This window comes from Peromyscus maniculatus, chromosome 4 (genome assembly GCF_049852395.1).
Source record: "Peromyscus maniculatus bairdii isolate BWxNUB_F1_BW_parent chromosome 4, HU_Pman_BW_mat_3.1, whole genome shotgun sequence".
Classification (NCBI taxonomy): Eukaryota; Metazoa; Chordata; class Mammalia; order Rodentia; family Cricetidae; genus Peromyscus; species Peromyscus maniculatus.
The window spans coordinates 84237185-84263639 of NC_134855.1; the positions used below are offsets into that span (position 1 = coordinate 84237185).

The following is a 26455-nucleotide window of genomic DNA, read 5'->3' on the forward strand; positions in this document are numbered from 1 at the left end:
GTTTGACTCTACACTTCATCACTGAGACTGGGTCTTCCTAGTTGACTTCCTCATTGCCATCTCCGTTTGTTGAGCAAGGACCAGAGCAAAGGTTTTGCAGTACTGTGATGAAGGAAGCATGAGATCATGCTTGCAAAGCACCTAGCTGAGAGGCATTGAAGGCAGTGCCTGTAATTGATTTTGTATTCAGCACTCTGCACCTCTGAATTAGCACCAGAATGGGTTTCCATTATTGTGAACATCAAAAGCCCTGTTTTACTCCATCCTCCATGCATCTTTTCTTTCTGCTTCCTGTCTCTATGGACAGCAATAAACCATATTTGGAAGTCCAATTAGGCATGCATAACTCCTGTCTGTCTTATCTTAATCCTGCCAGTAATAGAACAGTAATTGTTCAGAGAAACTACAGGGGAAATTGTGAGTAAGGAGCACACACAGTGCTCCAATTGATCTCAATTACTGTCATGAAATTGAGTCTTCTGTCCGACATCTAAATTTAATGCTTCTTTTTCCCTGAGGATCTGTCCCTGGTTGTTGCCTTCTATCGTATCTGTGGTTGGGCTGTCACCATTTGCACTGCCCTCTCCATCAGAATGATGGAATTGTTTTCATTCATGCAATATTTTCCCTCTATATTGTTTGCCTCCTAAATCCCAGCTTTAGTCTTCTGACATTCATATCTGAATCTTTTCATTTTCTCTGGCTCAACACCCAGGGAAGAACTATGTTGTGTTTTGGCACCCGAATAATTGATTTCTATTTATGAGCAAAAAGACAATTTTTCAAAACCTAAACAAGATGAGACTAGGCTTTGCCCAAAGGATGAAAACATATTCAGAAGTGAATTATTTCCCTCTTTATTTGGGTGCAATTAGGAAAGTTAATGATGGGTAATTTCCAGCATGCATATGCTTTCACTTTGCTGATTTATAAGTAGGCATAAACATAATTAGGTGTGCATATGCATCCTCACAGTTTAATGGGCCCTGTATTCCTGGTAATTAGGAGACTCAGCGTGCTGTTGATGTGTCATTTTTCAGGCTAAGGTATGGGAAGCTTTAAGGACTGACTAGCCCCGGGAAGTTGTATGAAAATGCAAGGTATAGAGTTCTATAAATTCATAGATAATAGCATCTTAGAAGACATTCACCATATGTTTTTCTTCTTAAATAGATTCAATAGATTCAGTTTTAGAAAATACATCTGCCTAAAATAGATAATCTTTAAGTTGTAAAGATTTTGGAAATTAGCAGATTTATAGTATTTTAGAACTAGAAGTATGTAAGAGAACATCTAGTAAAATTAAGAATTCACTGATAAAGCTATATAGGCTCTTAGAAACCTACAAGTGGACTGAAAAAGGATGGAAGAAATAGAATATTTTGATGTAGAACCTGCATCTCCTTGGAATTCTAGCTTTACTTCCAGAAAGAGCAGCTGAGCATATTATAGGAACCCCTGCAACATAAAAATTCAGGGTTGCTTGCCTAAACATTAAGAAATTAAAGATATTGATTACAGAGCATTGAAACAAGCACCAGGCCTCTCTAAACATGTTTCCCTGTTTGATTGAACAGGTGACATGTCTACAAAAGTGGCACTTAGTATTGGAAGGCACCAAATGACCTATAAAGTAGTAAGTATAACAATAAGGTAAAGGGTACAAGTGAAATAGTTACAAGCAGAATTGCTATGATCACTTACTAAAGAACAAGAAAGATGACATTTAGTTATAACTGAGACTGTCTATGTAGTTATTTCTGAACAAATGTTTAAATATTATAAATGTGGCATGCCTAAGAAATGAGTATACATTGATATGTAAGTAATGCTTATAAGAGAAAAATATATTTTAGATTCCTGTTATTTGAAATTTCTTTTCTTATTTCCCTATTTACTGAAATTTCTATTTTAGAAAACAAACAAAAAAGCAAGCTATCAAGCAGACAGGGAAAGCATAAAGTATCTTCAGACAGGTCCAGCGGTAGGAATGGCATATTTCTTTATTGTGGGAGTATGTATCATATTGCAGTACTATGTGCAGAGAGCAATGTTGGAACCAAGTCTATCTTCCTGAAGGAGCTCTCTGTGAAGTAGGTAAGATGTTCTTAAGAGTTATTTTTACTGGGATAGCCAATAACCTGAAGAGGAACAGGCTTGGGGTTTATTGTGACTAATGCAATGCCTATTTTACCCATGCAACTCCATCTCAGAAAGAGAGAATGGTGGTAGAAAACACAAAGGGAATGTGAAGGATTAATACCAGAAATGGATCAAAGAGCATTCTTAAAGTCTAATTCTCAATAAAACAAAACAAACAAACAAAAAGGTTGTATTTCAACATTTTCCCCCCTACTCCTCAGGGGACATGATCACAATTCCTCCAAGGCTCCTGGGTCCTCCTCATTCTGGTATTAGATCAAGACGACATGTGGGAGGATGTTCTGTGATGCCAATGATGGATCTTCATCCTCCTGGTATGGTATTTATGGGATCTGCTCCTTGAATTAGGCCACCCATTAGAGGCTGCATGTCTATGATGCTCAGACCTTCCAAAGATGAATCTTCTTATTCATCCCATGAAGGTGCTAACTTCTACCAGGGTTGGCTTAGCCAAATGAATAATGTTCTGGAGTGTGTGGGTGGGAGTGGGGTGGGGGTGGAGAAACTCTTTAGTTTTGTAGGTTCTGTAGTAGGTGTTTTGCTTCAGCAGCAGATCATGGTGCTGTACTCTGAGTGCTTTGTAGCCACAGTCAAGGAAGATTTGCTTCCATTTCTAACAAAGAGAATCACTTTGGAGGGGGAGATATAAGACAAGAAAGTACAGATTTCATTTGTATTGTGAAATGTGAAAACAAAATGGTCATCTATTGCAGTTTAAAAAAGAGTTAGTATTATAAAATTATGGATTGTTGACATCTTCAGAGAAATGAAGACAAATTCCAATGCAAGAGTTATTCATTGTTCTTTTATTACATGGCAAACTCTACTACTAGTGAGGTCACTTGAGAGGGTTTATGATATAAACTGAGTTTCCTTCAGGGAAGTTTTTTTTTTTTTCATTTTACAAAGTGATTAAGTTTGTTCTTGTTCCATAAAGATGGCTCAACTGGTAACTTGTGACCAGGCCTGAAGACCCGAGTTTGATCCTCAATGCTCACATGGTGGAAGAAGAGAACTGACTTCTGCAAGTTGTTTTCTGACTTTCTGATGCAATGTAATCTGTGCATGTATGTATGCATATATGCACACACACAATAAATTAAAGGTATTAAGAACATTTTGACAATGTCGTGTGCGTTGTTTATAATAAATTAATATAATATAAAATATAATATATATAATTAATATAATATAGTATAATATAATATAATATAATATAATATAATATAATATAATATAATATAATATAATATAATATAATATAATATAATATAATATAATATAATATAATATAATATAATATAATATAATATAATATAATATAAAATATAACCCTCCAATTTATCTCATTTTCCCTCTACTTTTGTCAGCCCACCCATCCTTCCTACAGGTCCTTTCTCACATTCATATAATTTGGAGGAGAGGTTGTGTGTGAGTGTACCACTGACTTTCACTGGAACCATTTGTGTGACCACAGGTTTGGAAATATCAATTGAAACCTAGTGGACTCACCACTAGGTACACAAATAAAGACACTGACTGTCCCTCTCCCAGAAGCCATCCATAGCCAGTGGTTCAGCAGGGAGAATGTGTACCCTCTGAACCCACCCCTGATCCTGTTTATATTTTTCTCAGTTTTGAGATGTGTAATTAAAGGTGAATAGGAGTTATGTTCATTGCTTGTGACAATAGATACCATAAAGAATATCTTTGAAATGAAATTGCAACTATTTTTCTTTTAATAAGCCGGTGATTCTCGCCTGCACTTTCTGGCTCAGCAGCATCAGTAGGGAACTGTGAAGACGGCAAATCCTGGGGTACCACTCCATTCTACTGAAAGGAGGGTCTGTGGCCAAGTTCATCCATCTGTCTGATGTGCTCTCCAGAAGGACCTGATGAGCTTTAGAATTTTAAAACCCAATGCATACATGACTCATTATCCTTTTTTTTAAATTAAAATTTTACATACCAACCATAGTTTCCCTTCCTGCCCCAGTTCCCCCACCACCACCTCCTTTCTACCTCCTCTCCTCCCATCCACTCCTTAGAAAGGGTAAGGTCTCCCATGGCAGTCAACAAAGCATGGCATATCAAGTTGAGGCAGGACCAAGCTCCTCCCCGCTGCATCAAAGCTGAGAGAGGCATCCCACCAGAGGGAGTAGATTCCAAAAAGGCAGCACATGTGCCAGGCACAGATCCTGATCCCACTGCTAGCTAGGGGCCCCACAAACAGACCAAGCTACACAACTGTTACTCACATGCAGAGGGTCTAGGTTGATCCCATGCAGGCTTGCTAGCTGTTAGTTGAGAGTCCATAAGCTCCCACAAGCTTGGGTCAGCTGTCTTTGTGGGCTTCCCTGTCATGATTTTGACCTTCTTTGCTTATATAATTCCTCCTCCTCCTCCTCCTCCTCCTCCTCCTCCTCCTCCTCCTCCTCCTCCTTCTCCTCCTCCTCCTCCTTCTCCTCCTCCTCCTCCACCTCCTCCTCCTCCTCCACCGCCTCCACCTCCTCCTCCTCCTCCTTCTCTCTCTTTCTCTCTCTCTCTCTCTCTCTCTCTCTCTCTCTCTCTCTCTCTCTCTCTCTCTCTTCAATTGGATTCTTAGAGCTCAGCCCAGTTCTTGGCTGTGGATCTCTGCATTTGCTTCCATCAGTTACTAGATGATGGTTCTATGATGGCAGGTAGGGTAGTCACTATTCTGATTATAAGAGAAGTCCAGTTCAGGCACCCTCTCCACTATTGCTAGGAGTCTTAGCTGGGGTCATCCTTGTTGATTCCTGAGAGTTTCTCTGGTACCAGGTTTCTCCCTAACCCCATAATGGCCCCCTCTATCAAGATATTTCTTTCATTGCTCTCCCTCTTTATCCCTCCCCCAAATCGACTATCCCAATCCCTCATATTCCCATCCCACATTCCCTCCCCTCTACCCCCACAGCACCCAGTTTACTCAGGAGATCTCATGTTTCCCTGCTCAGGGTGATCCACACATCCCTCTTAGGGCCCTCCTTGTTACCTAGTTTCTCTAGGGCTGTGAATTATAGCCAAGTTATCTTTGGGTACATACTATGTTTATCTTTCTGGGTCTGGGTTACATCATCCAAGATGAGTTTTTCTAGTTCCATCCATTTGCCTGCAAATTTCATGACGTTATTGTTTTTACAGCTCAGTAATACTCCATTGTGTAAATGTACCCCATTTTCTTCATTCATTCTTCAGTTGAGGGCCATTTAGGCTGTTTCTAGGTTCTGGCTATAATGAATAATGTTGCTATAAATATAGTTGAGCAAGTGTCCTTGTGGTATGAGTGAGCATCCTTTGGTTATGTGTCCAAGAGTGCTATTGCTGAAAGACCTGTATGACAAGAACTTTAAGTCTCTGAAGAAAGAAATTGAAGAAGTTATCAGAAAATGTAAAGATATCCCATGCTCTTGGATAAGTAGGATTAACATAGTAAAAATGGCAATCTTACCAAAAGCAATCTACAGATTCAATGCAATCTCCACCAAAATCCTAACACATTTTTTCACAGATCGAAAAAGAACAATACTTTTAAGCAGATCAAACTACACAACTGTCTTTCTTATTCAGAGGGCCTAGCCCAGTCCTGTGGAAGCTCCACAGGTGTTGGTCTAAATTTCATGAGTTCCCACAAGTTTGGTTTGATTGTCTCCATGGGTTTCCTCATCATGATCTTGATGCCTCCTGCTCATAGAATCCCTCTTCTCTCTCTTCAACTGGACTCCTAGAGCTTGGCCTGGTGCCTGGCCATGGATCTCTGCATCTGCCTCCATCAGTTACTGGATGAAGGCTCCATGATGACAGTTAGGGTATTCACCAATCTGATTACTCGTGTAAGCCAGTTCAGGCACCCTCTCCACTATTGCTAGTAGTTTAAGTTGGAATCATCCTTGTGGATTCCTGGTAAGTTCCTAGGTACCAAGCCTCTTCCAATTTCCATGTCTCCCTCCATCATGATATCTCTTTCATTTCTCTCCCACTCCATCCCTGTTCCAGACTGACCATCCCATTCCCTTATGTTCTCATCCCCCATCCCCTCCCCTTCATTGCCCACTCCTCATGTTCAGTTTTAAGGGGTCCCCTGGAAGTAGCATCAGGATCCATCCCTGGAGCATGAGCAGGCTTTTTGGAATCTACTACCTGTGGTGGGATACCCTGTAAAGCCTTGAGTGAGGGGGGGGGGGGGCTTGGACCTGCCTCTACTGAATGTACCAGGTCTGCTGACTGCCTACTTTCTTGTAGGAGGGAGTGGGGGTGAGTTGTGGAGAGGGGAGGTTGGAGGGGGCAGGAGGAGAAAAGAGGGTGATCCTTGACTGGTATGTAAAATAAATAAAAAAAATCTTAATTAAAAAAAAAAAAGGACAACACTCAACTTTCATAGGAAAAACAAAAAACCCAGAACAGCTAAAACAATCCTGTACAATAAAGCCACCTCTGGAGGCATCACCATCCTGGACTTCAAACTCAACTATAGAGCTATAGCAATAAAAATACAGCTTGGTATTGGCATAAAAATGGACATGTGGATCAATGGAATCGAATTGAAGACCCTGACCTAAATCCATATACCTATGAACACCTGATTTTTGACAAAGAAGTCAAAATTGTACAATGAAAAAAAAAAGCATCTTCAAAAATAGTACTGGCATAACTGGATGTCAGCATGCAGAAGACTGCAAATAGATCCATATCTATCACCATGCACAAAACTCAAGTCTAAGTAGATCAAAGACCTCAACATAAATCCAGCTACACTGAACCTGCTAGAAGAGAAAGTGGGAAATAGCCTTGAATGAATTGGCACAGGAAACTACTTCCTGAATATAAATACCAGTAGCACAGACACTGAGACTGACAATTAATAAATGGGACCTTCTGAAACTGAAAAGCTTCTGTAAGGCAAAGGACATTGTCTCTATGCCCTCTCAATTTGGGAATGTATTCTTAAACTATAAGCTTAGATGAATCCTTTCTCCCTGAAGTGGTTTCTTGTCAAGTACTTTGTAACAACAAAACTAGCTAATAAATTTGGGGTAAGATTTTTAAAAGCCATGATGGAGACCATTCATAATATAGGAAAGAAATGGGCTTCTTTAATTTTAGTAACCATTAGTGTGATTTCATTTGTTTTTATACTTTGATGAGACATATGGGTTACCATGTACATTCAGGGACTCACAGAAGTCATGAGAGGGCATGGGATACCTTGGAACTGGAATTATATGTGGTAGTATGCCATATGGGATGTAGGAATGAAAACGAGGTCTTTTGCAAAAACAGTGGGTGCTCTTAAGTGCTAAACCATCTCTCCAGTCTCATTAAATGATACTTTAATTTCCATGTATGATTTTCATGCATCAGTCATTAGTAGTAAGTATTCTTGGTTTAGCATCAACTGATACATTTGTGCATATAGCAACATCTTGTGGTGTGACAATCAAATTGTCTTTATGACTTTATGAAAACATTGGATGTTCAAACTACTATGATTCTTACCTTACCATTTTTGTTTCCCATTAATGGGGTATGAGCCTGCCATTTATATGCAGAATGGTTATTTTAAGTTTCAGAGATAATTTCATGATCCATGAATCTTTCTCAACATTATCTAGCACCTTGACACAAAATTGGGCACTCAATTATTGAACTTTCTTTGCATCTAATTGACACCCTTCTCTCTGTGTCAGGTAACTTCTATAGACATGATGTTGTATCTAGATCTCTTTCTTAATGCCTCACAGCAGAACTAAGGCCATGCTACAATTGAATAAGATATTATTAAATGCTCAATGAAAGAAGAAGCAAATTTCATCACATATAAATCCTTAGAATTGCTGCAAGATATAATTATTCTTAGGAGTACTGAAGATTTTACATATAATGAAATTAGTGATCTGCCTTGAATAGATATTGAAAAATTAATATGCAGAGTTACTCTCAAATGTAATTTATGTCTATCATTGACATCTCTGCTCAGGATGATTTGTAGTGGTATAATAAAATTCCTCATAGGAAAATTCTGTCTTTGTGATAACTTTATGTATTGCTCACTAGATCCACAGTTTAATATAGTATTGCAATTCAAATTAGTACATTTTTTTCAAGACATATATTAATCATTTTAATAAGCTCTGTGTGGTGATGTTTTATTTGTGTACCCCAATAAACCTTATCTGGGGATCAGAGGAAAAAGCCAGCCACTATATTAAACATAGAGGTCAGGCAGTGGCAGCACATGCCTTTAATCCTAGCATTCTAGAGGCAGAGATTCATCTAGATCTCTGTGAGTTCAAGGCCACACTGGGAACAGAACCAGATGTGGTGTTACATGCCTTTAATCTCAATGCTAGTTAACCATAGTGGTCTGGAGGTCTATACAGACAGACAGGAAGTGAAAGAGCTCTGCAGAAAGAGGTAGTGATGTAGCTGGGCAGAACGAGGAAGTAAGATGGCAGGACACAGAAGATATATAGGCGTGAGGATACAGGAAATAGCTCTTGCTCAGAGGCTGAGGATTTCAGTCAGAGGATTCGTGGAGTTGGTGAGGTAATAGTTGATGGTTGTAGCTTGTTCTGTTTCTCTGATCTTTCAGTTTTTACTCCAATATCTGGCTCCAGGTTTTTTTTTTATTTTCATTAATAAGACTGTTTAGCAATTCATCTTACATCTATGTATTAAAATGAGAAAAGGATAAATTTAGGCATCCTGACTGAGTTACCTTTAAAACTTTTCTTACTTTCTCATCTGTCTATGGGGATCAATATACTGTCCTCTGCTTTTTACAAATTTCAAAATAATTGTAAAAATGGATACCATTGATATTGAATAATGGTTCCTTGTTTGCTTCTGTGATTTTAATTACTTATTTTATTTTTATAACTCATCATATAAGGGGGGCATTTTACTTTTTACAGAAAATGCAATGCATACACATTGTCAAACCAAAAGTACAAATCGCATTTCACCAAGTAATGAGTACAATCAGATAGCATTTTTATATTCTCACACACATTACAGGGCGTAAGTTACAATAATGTACCACACACCACAGCACTGCATACACATGTACAGCACAATATTTACTGATGTCATAGAAAAGCATGACTAATAGACATAAATTATCTAATCATTCACCCATGCAAAGGTACATATATATTGGTTGCAGTCATTCTTTCTAATAGTTGTCATTAACGTCTCATTGCTATATATCTGTGTATATCTATGACTGTTTCTTTAAGATGAATTTCTTAGGAATTGCTGTGCTGAATGAATATTTTGGGAGTGTGTGTGTGTGTGTGTGTGTGTGTGTGTGTGTGTGTGTGTGTTTTCATTTATACCTGTTGGCCACACCTTTCATCTATGTTTTAGTTGTGATGTTACTCTTCATTTTTTGAGCTAAACCTTTGATCAAGTTAAAGATAAAAAAGTTTCTGTTTGTCATATGGAAGATAAAATGGTCTAATATGGACAGTTTTGCAGTGCTGAGGACTAAAGGACTAAACTCTATGCCTTTTACAGGTTAACATTGCTATACTCATGCACTGTACTCTTAGTCCTAGTCAATATTCATGGAATGTAGATTTTTTTTTTTTTTTGCTGTTGAATTTGCTGAAATGCTTTGCCCTCCAGAGACTTCTCTCATGCAGTTCCATGTCCCTTTAGATTATCATCTTGTTACCACCTAGGTAGAGACTACAAAGGGCTAGCATCTCAGCTCAGTGACTTCTGCTCTATGCACTGTTCAGTGAGGCTCACTGGAAAATGGTTTGCTGCTTTTTCATGGGTAGACCTCATGAAAGCTTGCGTCATTTATCTATTACATTCATTTGATTTCCTTGGATAATTTAAAAATCGCTTTGAGGATAAAAACCACATATCTGTTCTCAAAAAATTAAATAAATAAAAAGGATTCAATTTGAAGCTATTGTCCAATGAAGGTGGTAAATGAGGTGAGATCATTACTAGTTATTGGACCCTTCTTTGACAGACATTGATCTTCATTGCTTAAAATTTTATGGAAATATATTAAGGCATAAGTATTTTATGTTTTAAACTAGAAAATAAGGTTTGAAGGCACAAACTGACTTCTCCACGTTAACACAGTCAGGCCAAGGTAGTGAGGGACGACTACACATTGGTTCTTACTTCACTCCCTGAAGCTTCCTCTGTGCGGGATTTTCCTCAACTCGGCAGCTAAGTGCACACTTCACAGCTTGATTTCTGATTTATCCCCGAACAGACAAATCTTGTGAGAACAAGTGTTTTGTCCATTTTTGGCTCATTTCTACTCTAAGATAACCTACCAGACTTTGATTTCAGTGAATAATGCTTGGGAGTGTACACACCACTCTAAAGCTGTAATTCACATCAGCTTACCACTTTTCACAGGGCACTAGAAATTGCTGGCTATGTCAGCTCACTTGTGAGACTAGAAATTATATTACAATTTTCTATAAAAATATTGAGACATGCACAGACACCAAACTGAAAGAGGTTGTTATATTCCATTTTCTAAAATTGCAGCAAAGAGAGTGCCCTTTCTCCAGTTGGATACCACATTGCCTCTGTATTTTATTTCCTTTCCTTTTCTTTTAAAGTGTCATTTCAGCTTAAAGAAGCTGGTTATCTTTGTCAATAGATTTCCTCTGGTGGTAGAATGTTGTGCTCACCAGGTGATGATGATTTGCTTGTTATCGTCATTATAGAAATATAAAAGGAACAGTGCAATACTATAATTCATAATAGGCTGAGCAATTTAGGAACTGAATTTTGAATACTCTGTCAACATTAGGTGACATAGGTTCTGGTAAGGTAATATTATCATATACTACTCTAGGTCACAAATCTCTCTCTCTCTCTCTTCTTTCTTCCTTTATTTCTTCTCCTTTTCCTCCTTCTCCTTCTCCTCCTCCTCTCCCTCCTCCTCCTTCTTGACAATGGTCTCACTATGCAGCTTCAGCTGGCTTAGACTTAAACTTGCTATGTAGATTGTGTTGGCCTTAAACTCACAGAGATCTGCCTGCCTTTGCTATCAGAGAGCTGGTATAAAAGTCATGAACCATCATACCTAGTTCACGAGATGAACATTTGTTTCTAAAATTTAAATATTTTTATATCGCCACGTATAATAGAATCTTGCTCATAGAAATGTAACGTTTATATTAAAATACATTTTTCTTTGTATTTAAACTTTATTTTAATCTATCAATTGTGAAGTGAGGAGCACGAGAGAGAATCAGAGACAGAATGAAAGACAGAAAAAGAGAGGGGAGAGATTCAATTAAACAGGTCTTTCTTTATATTTCAGGACCCTTGTAAAGTGTTTAAGCTAAAAATCTGTCTATTAAATTTGGAGTAGCAGTGCCATGTTTCCCAAACCACTCTGAATTAAGAACTCTTCTTCTCTCTCTCTTTCATGTTTAGCAACACCCGCCAAACGTGCTGACATGGGGAAAGCAACTTTGTGTATCCTTAAATGTACTATCCACATTCCTGCCTTAAAACTTTCTGTTAGTGTCCTGGCTGGACTATTTTCTCCATATCTTTTCCTCCCTATTTGGACAAGTTTCCTGCTTATTTTTAGAAGGTAAAAACTTTTATGAAATTTAGGTTTATATTTCTGCTAAAACTTGCAAGCATAATTTACCTATTTACTATGCATAGGAAAAATGAAGTTTGGTAGCTGTTTGAAGATTTTTTTTTTTTTTTTTTTTTTTTTTTTTGGTTTTTCGAGACAGGGTTTCTCTGTGTAGCTTTGCGCCTTTCCTGGAGCTCACTTGGTAGCCCAGGCTGGCCTCGAACTCACAGAGATCCGCCTGGCTCTGCCTCCCGAGTGCTGGGATTAAAGGTGTGCGCCACCAACGCCCGGCTAAATATATTGTGCCAAGTCTTTTTTTTTTTTTTTTTTCTGAGCTAGGGACCGAACCCAGGACCTTGTGCTTGCTAGGCAAGCACTCTACCACTGAGCTAAATCCCCAACTGAAGATTTTCTATAGAGAAGAAGTAGCCCCAAGTGAAAGAAATTTCCAGTAGAAATAGGACAAATACAAGCAAGTGCAGTGTGGAAGGAATACAAAATAAATGTTTAGATGAGCAAAACCTGTAAGAAAGCTTGATCACACTCATTTGCATAGGCAAGCCACTCATAGTGGAAAGATCTCATGAGCATAGAAATTTTCAATTTGAATGGCAAATGCTTTAGTCTTCTAGAGTTGTTGTACTAAAATACTCTGATGATTTGAATAAGAATGACCCCCATAGGCTCACATATTTGAATGCTTAGTCACCAGGTAGTATTTGAGAAGGATTAGAAAGTGTGGCCTTGTTAGAGTAGGTGTGACCTTGTGGGAGGAGGTATGTTACTGGGAGTGGGCTTTGAGGTTTCAAAAGCCCATTCCAGACCCAGTCTCTCTCTGTCTCTCTTTGTCTCTCTCTCTCTCTCTCTCTCTCTCTCTCTTTCTCTCTCTGTCTCTTTCTCTCTCTGTCTCTCTCTCTCTTCCTCTGTCTCTCTGTCTCTGTCTCTGTCTATCTCTCTCTCTTCCTCTGTCTCTCTCTGTCTATCTGTCTCTCTCCTTTATCTATTTAAAATCCTGAATCATGACAGGACACTAGTGGAATTCAGGTGTTTCTGGTACATGGACTGTTCTCACCCAATGTGAGGTTGAACTGTTGACCTTGTGTACATCTTACTTCACAAATGAGTCTGTCAGATATGATAAGCCTATAGGCTGAAGATGATGCCCCAACACTGTGGAGAAACCTCAGGTGACTGTCCAAGCAGCTGGCTGTTTCTGTCAACTCACAAATTTTTTGGACGTTGCTTGCATGCACTTCCTGTTTTTATTTTTGTTAGGTAATATTATTTTCCTTCGTGGAACTTTGAGGGAGTTGAAGATTAGTTAGTTATAGTTGAAGACTAGTTAGGATAGAAAGTGAATTAGGTACATTTTGGACTTACCAAAATAGGATAGATAATGGAATTATTTTCTCTGAATTTGTCAAATACAAATGAATTAGACATTGTACAAATACAAATGGACTAGACTGCAGATCAGGGTATAAAACTCCTAGCTACTTCTCCAGCCCCATGCCTGTCTGCTTTCTGCCATAGTGATCATGAACTGACACTCTAAAACTATGAGCAAGCCCTCAATTAAATACTTCCCTTTATAAGAGCTGCCTTGGTCATAGTGTCTCTTTAGAGGAATAAAACAGTAACTAAGGCAAATACCATAGCCACATATGTCATGTAAACAAAAGAAATATATTCCATATCTTTTGGATGGCTATGAAGACTAAGGTGATAGTAAATGAACTTGAAAATCTCACAGTGCTTGAAAACAACAACAACAACAAAACCTCATACACTTATTAAAGAGATTAATTCATTAGTAAGTACTGGATAAAATGTGCTTAGATTCTATGAGCAAGAAATTGTATTTATTAGAAAATTGCTAATAAGAAATAGATATGTGTAATCAATTTATGGCCATGGTTGTACATCATAATTCAGACTGGTATAACAAAAAGTTGGAACCAATTCATATTACAAACTATGTGTATAATTAATTCACTCTGGCACACATATCACTGAATATTGTACCTGCATAATTTAGTGGCCTAGGAAAATTCTTGCTTATTTGGGGACATGTTCAAAACCATAGATGTAGTGTTATTAGAACTGTGACAAACATTTTCACACAGAGTAAAAAATTAATGTTAGTTATCTCTGTATTACAATCGTTGTTAACCACATTCTCTTGGCCACTGTCTCGCATGTAAATTGCCCCCTGAAAGAAATAATAATTGCTTTATATTCAGAAAAAAATATTATTTGGAACATTGGTTTCACTTCTGCCCTGTGCAGTAATTTTGCTTATATTCATGGAATGTCAGTCTTAGACTTTCATAGACTCTAAGGTAATCACCTTAGACCACATTCTAGTATATTTTAGTTTAATTGTAGTGTAATATTTTTCCCCATAAGATGGTCTTTTAAGGTGCCCTGGGTTTGGCTCTATATTACACGCTTGGCTTGAAACTTCAGTCCTCCTGCCTCAAACTCTAAAGTTCAGAGTATAGAACACCACCCTTGGCTTAAAAGGTGATGTTTGGATTTACCTAATCCATGTATGGCTCATGTTCCACATCTGTAAAAGAGAACTGATAAAGATCATTGGAATCAAATAATGTGAAAAAGGTTGATATAAAGCAAGCCTTTCATATTCAAAAGTAATACAAATATTTAAAATAGGAAGCTCAGTAATCTAGGTATAATGTATTTTCAATGGTTCTACCCAAAGGGCTCGGAAGAAATATTTACTCCATTCCTCTTCTGCCCTGTCTTTCTTTCCCTGCTCCCTGACTCTTGAGATTAAGCTGTCTTCCCCAGTGGACAGGGAGCCAGATGGAGAATGTGCTGCCACCTAGCGACCCCTGACTTCACCAAGACTGCCTGGTGGCTTGTTTGTTTATTTTTCAGGCCTCAAGAACTTACATAAACCTATTTGTCACAGACAGGATCTCTGTGCTCTTGCCCTTTGTCAAATTGACCTGCTTTTCCTTCCTAATGCTATTTTGTGGAATGCTTCCATTTGTGAGGCAGCTGAACCAGAACCAATTATATTGTGTTGTAAAGAGCCAGAATGAAAAGCCACAGCAGCTTCCTTAACCTACACTTCATAGAGTCCTGCTGAGCCCTTGGTGAGAAATAGACAGGACACGGGCCATGAAGGGGCAGCCAAGGCAGTATTCAGCAGACTCCAGGGAGCAGAGCTTCCGTTCCCTGGTTGTTTGTCTTTTATCTGGCTCACTGATGTGGGAAAGAAGCAGTTTCGTCTTAGGCCCTGGTAAAGAACAGAGGCAAAGACAAGAGCAATGCAGGCTAGTGTACAGACTGGGCTCTTCCATTTATCCTTACACTGGGAGATTGAAACTGTATAGGTTAGGAGAAGCCTCTCATATCTAGTGAACCCATTTCTCAGTGAGTCAAGGAGGAAAGCTTGGGACAGAGAAACAGCATAGACTTTAAACCCCATTTTAACTATTCTAAACTTATAATATAGGTAAATTATTTCACCTCTCCAGGCCTCGGCTAATCCAATTTTAAATTGAGAATAGTAATGATTTTGAGATGAATGGATAGGATGCCGAGGGTGGTGGTTGTAAAATAGAATCTGACAATGGTTCGACTATTTGTTGAAAAACTCCCATCTCCCCAATGTGTTGTGTGTTATAGAAAAGGTCAGGACTGAGGACTGTAGAGGATTTCTAGGATCCTGGGAGTTTAGCAGTAAATTGGAAAAGATTTATCATTGCCATGCCTGGGGAAGAGTTCTGGGTGTAAGTCAGCAAATTAGAAAGTAACAGCCAATGATTTAGGATCTATTTTGGGTTATTCACAGTTAACATGGTTGACTAAGAATCAATGGGTCTGACTGCAAGCTCAGTTCTTCCGTGATAATGATTGGCTTTTAGATAAGCATATCTTTTACATACATCTCTGTATATCCAAATAGGCAGAATGACTTGTTCCGTTTTATCTATCTGCAGAGGGCTAGATTCCAAACTTTTTGTCTCTGTGATTTTTAAATCCCAGCACAGTTTTTACACATGTTTTAGAGCAATGAATCCCTTTAAATCCTTTCGAAGTTGAATTTCCCTGAATTGGGTCTTCCAGTCATAGAACTAACCCTGCCAAAAGGAATACCCTCCTTACCTTCCTCAAAACAAGACTTTTTTAAAAAAAATTTAATTTGTTTAGTTTCAACAAGGAGATTCTGAGTCTTCAGAACCCATCCTGCACTAATTTTATAGAGAAAACTGGACATGGAAAATTATGGAAATGATGTAGACAACATAAGGAGAAGAAGAAAAGGCTCTTAATTTAGAGGTAGGTGAAAATTTCACATTCAACATTTCTGTTTTCTGCTGTATTCCCTGTGTAGTGTAGTAGAGTCTTTGACTTCTCATTCTCTCACATTCACTTAGAACTACTTGTGCCTCCCTGTATTCTTAAACTATTTTCTACATAGTTTGGACTAGGGCTTGCAATGATGGTGAAAGAATGATAAGCAGTGGTGGCATGCAGGTTACCTGCAGAAAGGCCATGAGCCACAGCTACGACCACTTAGTAGCAGAGCTTTATTGGGGTGAAGGGAGATAAAAGAACCAGGCCTGGGAAAAGAGCACATGCAGAGAAAGGGAAAGATAGTGGGGGGAAGAGACAGAACAGAACACAGAGAGAATGCGGGATCTGAGTCAAACCTCTTTAAGGAGCAAGTGGACCTACAGAGCTACACGACGAATGCGCTGACTGTGTGACCACACCACAAGCACATAGTCACTAATGCACACTGATGACCTAAGACTCAAGACCCTTTGCTTAACTCCTGAACTGCACATGTGTGGCTATGCAGCTGGAGTGAGAGCAGAATTCTAACAGATGGAACTTGACCTGACACCAAATATTGAACACACTACATATTGAATACACATAACACAGAACGCTATATTACTTCTTGATCTTCCATGTTTCCATTTATATAACAAGGTTAATTCTATATAACTCTGAATGGCACAGTTTACTGAATAAAATACGGATTTACACAAACCAGAAGCACACACACCATTTCCAGAGAAGTCATTTAATCTTTGTACTTCCGTTACTTCCTCATGCAGGTGATCCCATTTATTGTCTAATGATGCTCTCAGACCTTTTGCTCTTGCTCTTCTAAGGGATTCTGTACAGTTAGGATAAACAGCAACTCATGATGCTTTAGTAAAGAAGAACCTGCTTGTTGAATTTGTCTGTATTTCTGCGGGTATCTTTAAAAACAAACATTTTAGCAGGATCCTACTCAAGAGTTAAATGGTCTCCTGAATGTTGTCTTGCTCAATTGTGCCCTAGTGTGGGTCTACTGAGTTTATTCAGGAAGGGTAATAAAATTGTTCTTGGACATGAGGAAAACTAATTTAAATGGACTGCAATTTTATATTTTATAGGACTGCTTCAGTGTCAAAATATTGCTATGTTGAGCTGCAGAGATGGCTAGGTGGTTGTGAGCAAGGGCATAGTGCTATTCCAGAGTACTCAAGTAAAGTTCCCAGCACCTATGCAGTTCTGATGGGGCTCATAACAGCCTGTAACTCTACCTCTGAGGGATACAATACTCTCTTCTGGCATCTATGGGTATCATGTGCACACACATATCCACATACATATATACATAATAAATCATAAAATGAATCTTTAAAAACACTTTTGTGGAGCAAAACTTAAAAAAGGAGACAATTGAAAAATAGTAATATAAATATACAGTCACAGTCACACACACAGTGATAGGAGAGAGAGAGAGACAGAGACAGAGACAGAGAGACAGAGAATTACATATTAATGTAGCTGAAGTTTTCTCTAGTCCTGCCCAGCCACACAGACCCTGCAGCCACTTATAAAATAATCACTCAGAAGCTTATATTAATTAAAACTGTTCGGCCATTAGTAGGCCTACTGCTGACTAGCTCTTACACTTAAACTCAGCACATTTCTGTTAATCAATATGTTGCCATGTGTTCTGTGGCTTTACCTGTGTGTCATTACATGCTGCTCCCTGGATGGCGGGCTGGCATCTCCTCACTCTGCCTTTCACTTCCCAGAATTCTCCTTGTCTGTTTATCTCACCTATACTTCCTTCCTGGCTACTGGCCAATCAGCATTTTATTTTCAACCAATCAGAGCAACACATTCACAGCATACAGAATGACATTCCCCTGCATTAAAATGTTTAAATGATCAGAATGTCCATTTATTCCATTTTAAAGTCATAAAACAGAATGCACAGTTTAAAGACATAGAACCAAATAAGTATTTTCAAAGAACATACTATGCATAATTACACAACCCTCAGACAGCTTATGTTTACATTTTAGTGTTTTGCTAAAATAATAAAGGATTTTTTACAAATTCACAAGCATACTTTAAGCTCAGGCTCTAAGTGCAAGAGAAAATTTCTTACAGTAAACTATCACAACATACTGAATGTTTATGTTTCCTCCCAAATTTCTCTGCAGAAAATCAGCTAGAAATCAGGTGGAAACTTGAGAAGAGAATCATGCCATGAGTGTAGAACCCTTATATAGAGGATTAGTGGCCTTATGAGAGACCCCACAGTCCCACTTCCTCTTTCTGCCTAGCAGTAGAATGACTTCCAAAGACCAAGGAACATAATATGTGACATTTCAGATTCACTTAGAGTTTGCAGAAGGTAGTAAAAATCAGATGAACGGAAAGTACTGGAAAAGTTCTACAGATTATTTAGGTGGCTTTTAACCTTGAAGTTCAGTTTATGGAAAGGAATTGTTATTACTTCTTTTGAGTATATCAGAATGGATTTGGTAATAAAGGCACACACAGTTGAGTTGTGTAACAGAGAAATTGCTTCAGTTTAGTGTACCTGTGACTTGAAAGAATATCACTTGGAACAGCATGGGAAAGAGAGACCTACTTCAGGTGGGCACATAGCTGTTATCACCCTTAATTAAGGAAAGTCTTGTAGCTTGCTGATCTTTAATATTATCATATTGTTTTTATAATATTAGAATCTAAAACTATTTCTATTTCCAAACTTAATTCCTTGGAAGAGGTATTAATCATGAATTTTCAACTTCCATAAAGTTTGTAGCTTCTCATATCCCCCCAATTCAAATATATAGCAGCACAACTAGGATGCCCATATCTATAGCAGTAGCAGACACAGTCTATCATAACTTGTACTTATTTTCTGTAATCATACAATTTAATGGCTTAATTTTCTAAAGATTATCTGATAGATCATTCATTTCACATGCTTTCTTAAAAAATGAAATTGTACACTTTGTATCAATACAAACATAAGGTCATACATACTCTTATTTGATAGATATTTTTAGTGGGTTGCATTGTTGCTGTTCATTTTTGTTCTGAGTCTGGTAAAGTATTTGACAAACAGATGCACTCTAAATACTGTAACTGACAACATGAAGAGAGACTATTCATTCATATGATCAATAAACCTGCCTGGCCTTCAAGGATTTTGGCACAGGTGGAGAAAATCAATTTCCACCTCTCTTCCAATAATTAAGTCCCCACGGACTGATTGTATGTAATCAAGGATGATTCCAAGGTAGTAGTAATCAAGGATGATTCCAAGATAGTAGTATTGAAAGTTGAGTGTCTACATTAAATTGTAGTAAATTACTGTGGAGAAAGCTAGCTAGAATTGGTACCACACACCTTAATCCCTTAATCTAAATATTTGGGAGACTGAGAAAACAGGGTGTGGGTTTAAGAGCATCATGGACTACAGAATGAGTTCTAGGATGGACAGTTTGGGCTATATAGTGATTCCCCATCTCATGAAAGAACTACTCAGTGATCATAAAATGTCTAATTATCTCATTATTAGATTGAGTGGAACCAGTGTTTAAGTCCATAAGATATTAAGAACTGCTGTAATCTTGTCTTATGTGTTTTCACTTAGGGACATGTCCTTGGGTAAAAAGATCTTGACAAAGATGGATAGTACAGGGGCATCACTCTTCCCAAAAGTTTGGAAGAAGAACTTGCAAGATTATTGCTCAGAAGCCCAGTTGGCAGAAGTCTGATTATTATAAGAGTCTCTTCAAGGTCTTTTCTTATCCAGGGCAGTGCAAAGACCTGAGTCAGATCTCTCTTCTCCCTGGGTGTGTTGGTAGGACTCTGGATGCTTCCACAGTTGAGATGCTTCACATCAAATCCCACTGGCCCCAAGCCCTCCTGTGCCTTATGTTCTGATTCTGGTGCCCAGCTTCTGACTACTTTCTAATAATAAGAGACAATTTATTCCTCAGGTTTAAATTTAATCTTATTTTTTATTCCAGTTTCATATGTGATCTAACAATACTAAAGTCTAGTATAACGAAATACACTCTCTTCTAAGGTAGAGGCCCTCCTAACTGTCACACTGGATTTAGCCCAATTTTGTAGGATTTGCTCCCAGAAGTCTGTGACGTTTTCCAGAATATTGACAATGCTGTTTCAGTGACCCCCTTTCCACAATCTGCTTTCAGAGAAGATTCTTTTTACTCTGCCTTTTGGTAATACCTTTCAGAGCTTTGTGTAGGTAGACTCCTTAACAGACAAAATACCGCCCTTTCATCTTTCAGAGCTACCAGTACTGATCAATTCATGATTTCTGTGCAACAGAGAAGTTGGATAAAAAAAAATCCCAGGGCAATTTGCTTGGCTTCTAAAGTCCCCCATGGCTGTGAAGGGTGATTTCAGATGCAGCCTAAGGCCGTGTAAGTCTAGAATTCCCTCAGTGTCAGTGTGTTTTCTCTGCTCTTTCTAGAAAGAGGGGTGTGTGTATGTGTGTGTGTGTGTGTGTGTGTACACTTCTGAGAGAAGGGGAAAGAAAAGAGAGAAAGAAAGGGGTGATTTTAAAGCATTGCATTGTATAGTTAAAGAGGCTAAGTTCTAAGAGCTAAAGTCAATTAGGCTAGTTGAACATCTAGATTGAGTGTGTCTAAGGCAGGAGAAGATCCATGCCCAATTTGAAAATAACCAAGTAGAAAGAACAAATTCCCTATTTCGGTCTTTATATGGCTTTTTTTTTGTATTAAGGCCTCTGATGGATGAGAAAAAGCCTATCCATGTGTGGGGGTCAGTCTGCTCTTCTCTGATTACTTATTCAAACATTCATGTCATCCACAAATACATTCACAAGCACACTCAGAAAAACATCCAATCAAAATCTGGATATCTTGTGATTTAATTAATTTTAAAGCTAACAATATACTGCTATTTCCCATCCCTTTTTTGTGGTGTTGGGTATCAGGCCTTGTTTTTGCACTCTGTAATGAATAGCTACCCCTTAGTATACTACTTTCCCATTTTTATTAGAGACATTTCCATTACCATAATTATTAAAGTTGAAGTCATCAATATGAATATTTTAGACGCTAATATTTTCTGTCAACTTTACAGGGTTTAGAATTACCTAGGAGACACACCTCTGAGAATATAAATGAGTAATTTTCTAGATTGGATTAACTGAAACAGGAACATCTACCCAAAAAGGTAGAGAGCACCTTTCCATGGGCTATGGTACTAAGCTGCATTAAAAAAAGATATCAAGTAAGATAAGCACAAGCATGCGTGTCTTTGTCTTTCCGATTCCTGCCTGTGAATATGATATGAGCGTCTACCACCCAGTTTTTGCTCCTGCTACCATGAGTGCCCCACCATGATAGACTGTCCTCTTAAACTGTGAGCCAAATTCATATTTTCCTTCAAGTTGTTAGTGTCAGGAATTCTTCCACTCTGACAAGAAAATTAGTGAACAAAAATATGGAGGGGGGGTGCGAGGAAACAACCTTTCATGCTCAATTTTGAAGACATAAGCACTAAAAGAAAAGAGACCCTTTTGTTGTTTATGTTTGGGGGTGAATGTTTTCTCTAGATGTATTCCTTCGGCACCCTGATGTCTACCTTATGAGACTCTTTCCCTCCACCCTGTAGCCTCCACCTCTGCCCTTTTCATGGCTCAGCTTTGCCACAATGCTGTTTTTCTACCATCTTCTTTGCTGCAAACAAATTCTGCAGTGTACTATAATAGATCCAAGGGCAGCTGTCCTCTCATGTACTTAACTGTGTGCAATAGTTTGCATATATTAACATGTTAAAGTCTTACAACAACCTCATGAGAGATGATAACACTTATTTTGCAGAGACCACAATCAAAAGGCTTAGCAATTTTGCCTCAGGCCACATAGCTATTAAACAATATCTTCACAATTCAAATCTACTTACATCAGATGCCAAAGCGTGTGCACATTCTAATTATGCACTGTGCTCTCTACCCCCTACCTCACCAGATTGTTTCATGAAAGACTGAGTAGCTGGCTCAAATGGAAATTTTCATCTCTGATTCAGTCTGGTATCTCTACATAGATCCAAACTCAGTGATCTTTTCCAAGCATTGGCACAAACAGAAGGAGTGAAAATCCTATGCGATTTCTCTCGAAGCAATTAAGGGGCTGCATTCTGTGGCATGCCATTCACCATTCACTATTCATCATCAGAAACTCGCAGACACACTGAAGGTCACGATTGAAAACACAGTTATTTTAAGAGATGGTATTGTTCCCAAAAGCCACAGTAGGACCATTGCCGAGTGATTTAAGCTTGGATCTATATTCGGAGATGAATTCTTCTTTCAGCTCCAATGACGCAGGTTTGTTAGTTGGGGTGTGAGTAGGAGGTGGGGAGATGGGGGGGGATGAGTATTCATTCTTATCCATCTCACTCCTGCCTTCTGATTGTTGATTATTTCCCCTGTATTTTGCAAACTGAAACTCCTTGCTTTATTTAGCCCAGCATGCCCAAGTCATTTAATTTGCCATAGGAAATATTTTTCAATTTAAGGAAAATTGAAAAACGTACAGCACCTGCATAATGAAAGGCTTTTGTAAACGATGCAAGATTTTCTTTGAGACATCTTTTTCTCTAAATTTGTTGTAGAGATGTGTTTAAAAGATGTCCACCTCTCTCCTTTGATCTTCTTTTGCTCCAGTACATGCCCTCTACTCCCACAACTAATCACTGTTGAAGATCTAAAGATTTGGGGCATCGAGGTATAAGGGAAGAGAGATATAATATGGAAAGGTGACGAATGGTATATCGTGTGATAGAATGATTTGTTTGTCTTATTTCTCTCTCCCTGTGGAAATGTATATTTATATGTTCACCCTTGTCTCTTTGCCAGCATCATGTTTACACGTACTGCCTTTGGGCTTGCTTCAGTGATTTGTTTAGCCAATTGTATTTTGTCAGATGAGTCATGAGCAAGCTTGTCTTCTTGCATATGTACTATCATCACGTGAAACACATTCCATCTAAAAACATGGAGGCCATATCTCTGAAGCCTGCAATCACATGTATCTTGAGTTTAAGCCCTAGTCAACCTAGCTTGTTTTGCCTGGGTCACATCAGTGTAAATCAGCAAGAGACCTAACACTTATTTCAATCATTCCTTCAACAAATAAGTAAATGCTTTTTTTGTAAGGCACTGAAATTTCAGCATGCTTGTTACACCACACTGTGTGTGTGTGTGTGAGTGTGTGTGTGTGTGTGTGAGAGAGAGAGAGAGACAGAGAGAGAGACAGAGAGAGACAGACAGAGAGAGGCAGAGAGAGAGAGGCAGAGAGAGAGAACATGTGTGTGTGTGTGTGTGTGTGTGTGTGTGAGAGAGAGAGAGAGAGAGAGAGAGAGAGAGAGAGAGAGAGAGAGAGAGAGAGAGAGAGAGAGAGAGAGAACAACTGGAAGTTACCGGAATAGAAATATGGAATAATCTCACAAATAGCTAACCTATCTGCTGCAATTTCAGCTTCTACCAGTACATTCTAATGCCAACAGGTGCTGGTATCTCACATTTTTCCTGATTTAAATTTTATAAAACCTATGAAATGTAGAACTTGCTGCATTTAGCTCATGAAGGTTCAGAAAGATTAAAATGTTCTCTTATGGACCCATTGTTCGTAAGTTTTAAGGTCAAACTTGAATCTTATTTGCTAAAAGACATTCTTTGCAATGTATTTTGTTTCCCTTTAGACTAAGTCATATAAATTTCAATGTATCCATACTCCAAAATGCATAAACAAAGATGATAAACCAACACTAACATGTATTAGATTTTTGTTGTTGTTTGCATCATATTCAGTACTCCCCCCCCCCACTTTCTTTCATTAGCTCTCATATTGAAAGATGGTTGAGATCACTGGCTAGTTTACAGATCTGGAGGATATGACTCAACTCAGGCACAAATGTCCTCAGTTTGACCAAGCAATGCACTGCAGGCTCCAGGCCTCTTTGCTCTTTGATCATTTATTTTATAAATCTAGTAATTGTGATTTTTTTCTTTATCACTTTAGAATGTAAATATTCTCTTCCCTCTTACCCTTTTAACAGACAAGAAATATCATTTTCAAGGACCAGGAAACCTTTTTTTTTTTCAAATAAAATTATTAATAGACTTGGTGCCCCTATGTCCTTGTTTCTGTGGAAGAGTGAGGGCTAACTTCATAAGAACTCATCAGCAGACAGAGGTGGTCTCATAAAGCTGACAAACCTTTTCCTGGAATGCTTCAGTCATCCCCCCACACCCCTATCTTCTCAGATCCCCTACTGTAGTACCCTTCAATAATGTCTTCCTTGCCTGTCATACTCCATACAGTACATTTTTTCATCTGACATGAATTAAAGAATGATTTACATGAGATTACTCAATAAATGATTGCCTGGGATTATATTCAAATTCACAGTTAATGGTACACATTTAGTGCTCTCTTTCATCATCTCACTTTTTTGAAATTATGGTATAATTATATCATTTCTCCCTTCACTTTCCTCCCTCCAAATCTTCCCATATATTCCTCCTTGTTCTCCTTCAAATTCACTATTCATGCTCATTTGTTATTGATTCTATGTCACCACTTTTTCTTTTTATTTAATCAAATCTAACAACTAGAGACTTGGGTTGTCGCCTCTCATTTGTTGAATATGGCTTGTGTCACTAAACAAGGAGGTTATGGCCAAAGTCAGTGCTTTTACTGAAAGAGAGGCTTTACTTCCAACTTTTGTAGATGGTTAGAAATTCTGAGTAATTGCTTTGCTTTGTGCTCTTGAAAAATGTCTCAAAGGTTTTTACTTAAAGCAGAAACATGGACATCAGTATATTTTTAATCCAAAGTGTATCCCCTGAGGCTTTATAGCCTTTGGCTTCTTGTTTATCATCAAGCTCTCTGCCATTGTTGCAGCTGTCACTAGAACAAAATGTTCTCCCTTCTTCCACAGGATGGCAGTACAAGTTAATGTGAAGCCCCAAAAATACATCACTTTTTCTAAAAACCAGAACTGGCTACTCAATTCTGTTTTTTCCACAGCTTCCTGCAACCGCAGCCCTGAACATGCCTCACTTCTCTCTTTACAGAATGAAACAAGGACTGTCCCTTTAGTTCAAAAGGGACTCCTATGAATAATAATCCACACAATACAACAGCTTTATTATAAAAGAACCCATTCCCCAGCCACCCAAGGCTAGAGTCCAGCCGCCTGTAAAACCACACAGGCAACTAACTCACAGTTTACAGCTGCTGGGTAGCTATATATAAACAGCAGTGGTCAGTTGGACATTGTCAGTGCGCCTGATCTAATCACCAGTAATCAATAAAGTCATTGAAGTGCAAATGCCTCATTGGCAGTGGACTGGCCTAAATCCAAGATAGAAGGAAATCTTCATGAGTAGGCAAATGGTAATTATTTAATCAGAGCATAATGGCCTCCAACAGATCTACTGTGGAGAAATACAAAACCATGCTTGAAACATCTTTACTGTTGTAAAAAGACAGAAAGAAAAGAATAAGAAGAAAGAAGGAATAAAGACAAATGGAATCTTTCCTACACTGAAAAAGCTGGCCAGCCCTTGCAGAGTTCAAATAAAAAGCAAGAATAAAGGATGCTTCTCCAGCATGCAGAGTGGCATCTCCAGATCACAAGTGCAGAGATCCAAAGGCTACCCCTATTTTATTCCTAAAGAGATAATAATCTCCTATGTCAAACATATGTCAAAATATGGGACATATTTTCTGGGAAAATGCCTACTGACTCCTTAAGTTTCCTCAATTCTCATACTAACATGACTTTCAAAATTGGGGAAGGGCCAAAAAAAAAAAAGATAGCCTATAAATATCAATGTGTCCATTTTGTATCTTAATTTTTTTTAAATGTATATGTGTGTGTGTGTTTTAATGACATGTGTCACGTGCCTGCAATGCCCATGGAGTACAGAAGAGGGCATTAGATATGCTATGACTGAGGTTACAGACAATTGTGAGGCACCATGCAGATGCTGGGAATCGAGTCCATGGTCCTCTAGAAGAGCAACGAGTGCTCTTAAACACCGAGCCATCTCTTCAGACCAAGTCTTTTGTTTTTTCATACTATTCTCTGTAATTGAGACATTTTCTTTGCTAGTATCCATTTCCCTCTGACCCTGTTTTTGAAACTGAATTTTAAATAGTTTAACTGTCAATGCTGTACCTTCTCTTCCTCTTCATCCACAGTCCACAGTAAAAGCTCATGAAAATACACTGTTTCCTCTCAATCTGTGCATCTCTTAAGTCTTTTCTAATGAATGCCATATTAGGGAGTTTTATCTACATGGAGATTTAACACTTCTAAAACTGCAAACAAAGACTAAGC

The 26455-nt window shown here is 38.3% G+C and overlaps 1 long non-coding RNA gene across 1 annotated transcript; it reads left to right on the forward strand.

The window, feature by feature from the left end:
- The first annotated feature begins 1575 nt into the window (after positions 1–1575).
- LOC121829100 (uncharacterized) lies at positions 1576–3280 on the forward strand. Its single transcript, XR_006071886.2, has 3 exons — positions 1576–1636; positions 2364–2477; positions 3101–3280. It is a non-coding gene; the product is annotated as an uncharacterized LOC121829100 (long non-coding RNA).
- The last annotated feature ends 23175 nt before the right edge of the window (positions 3281–26455 follow it).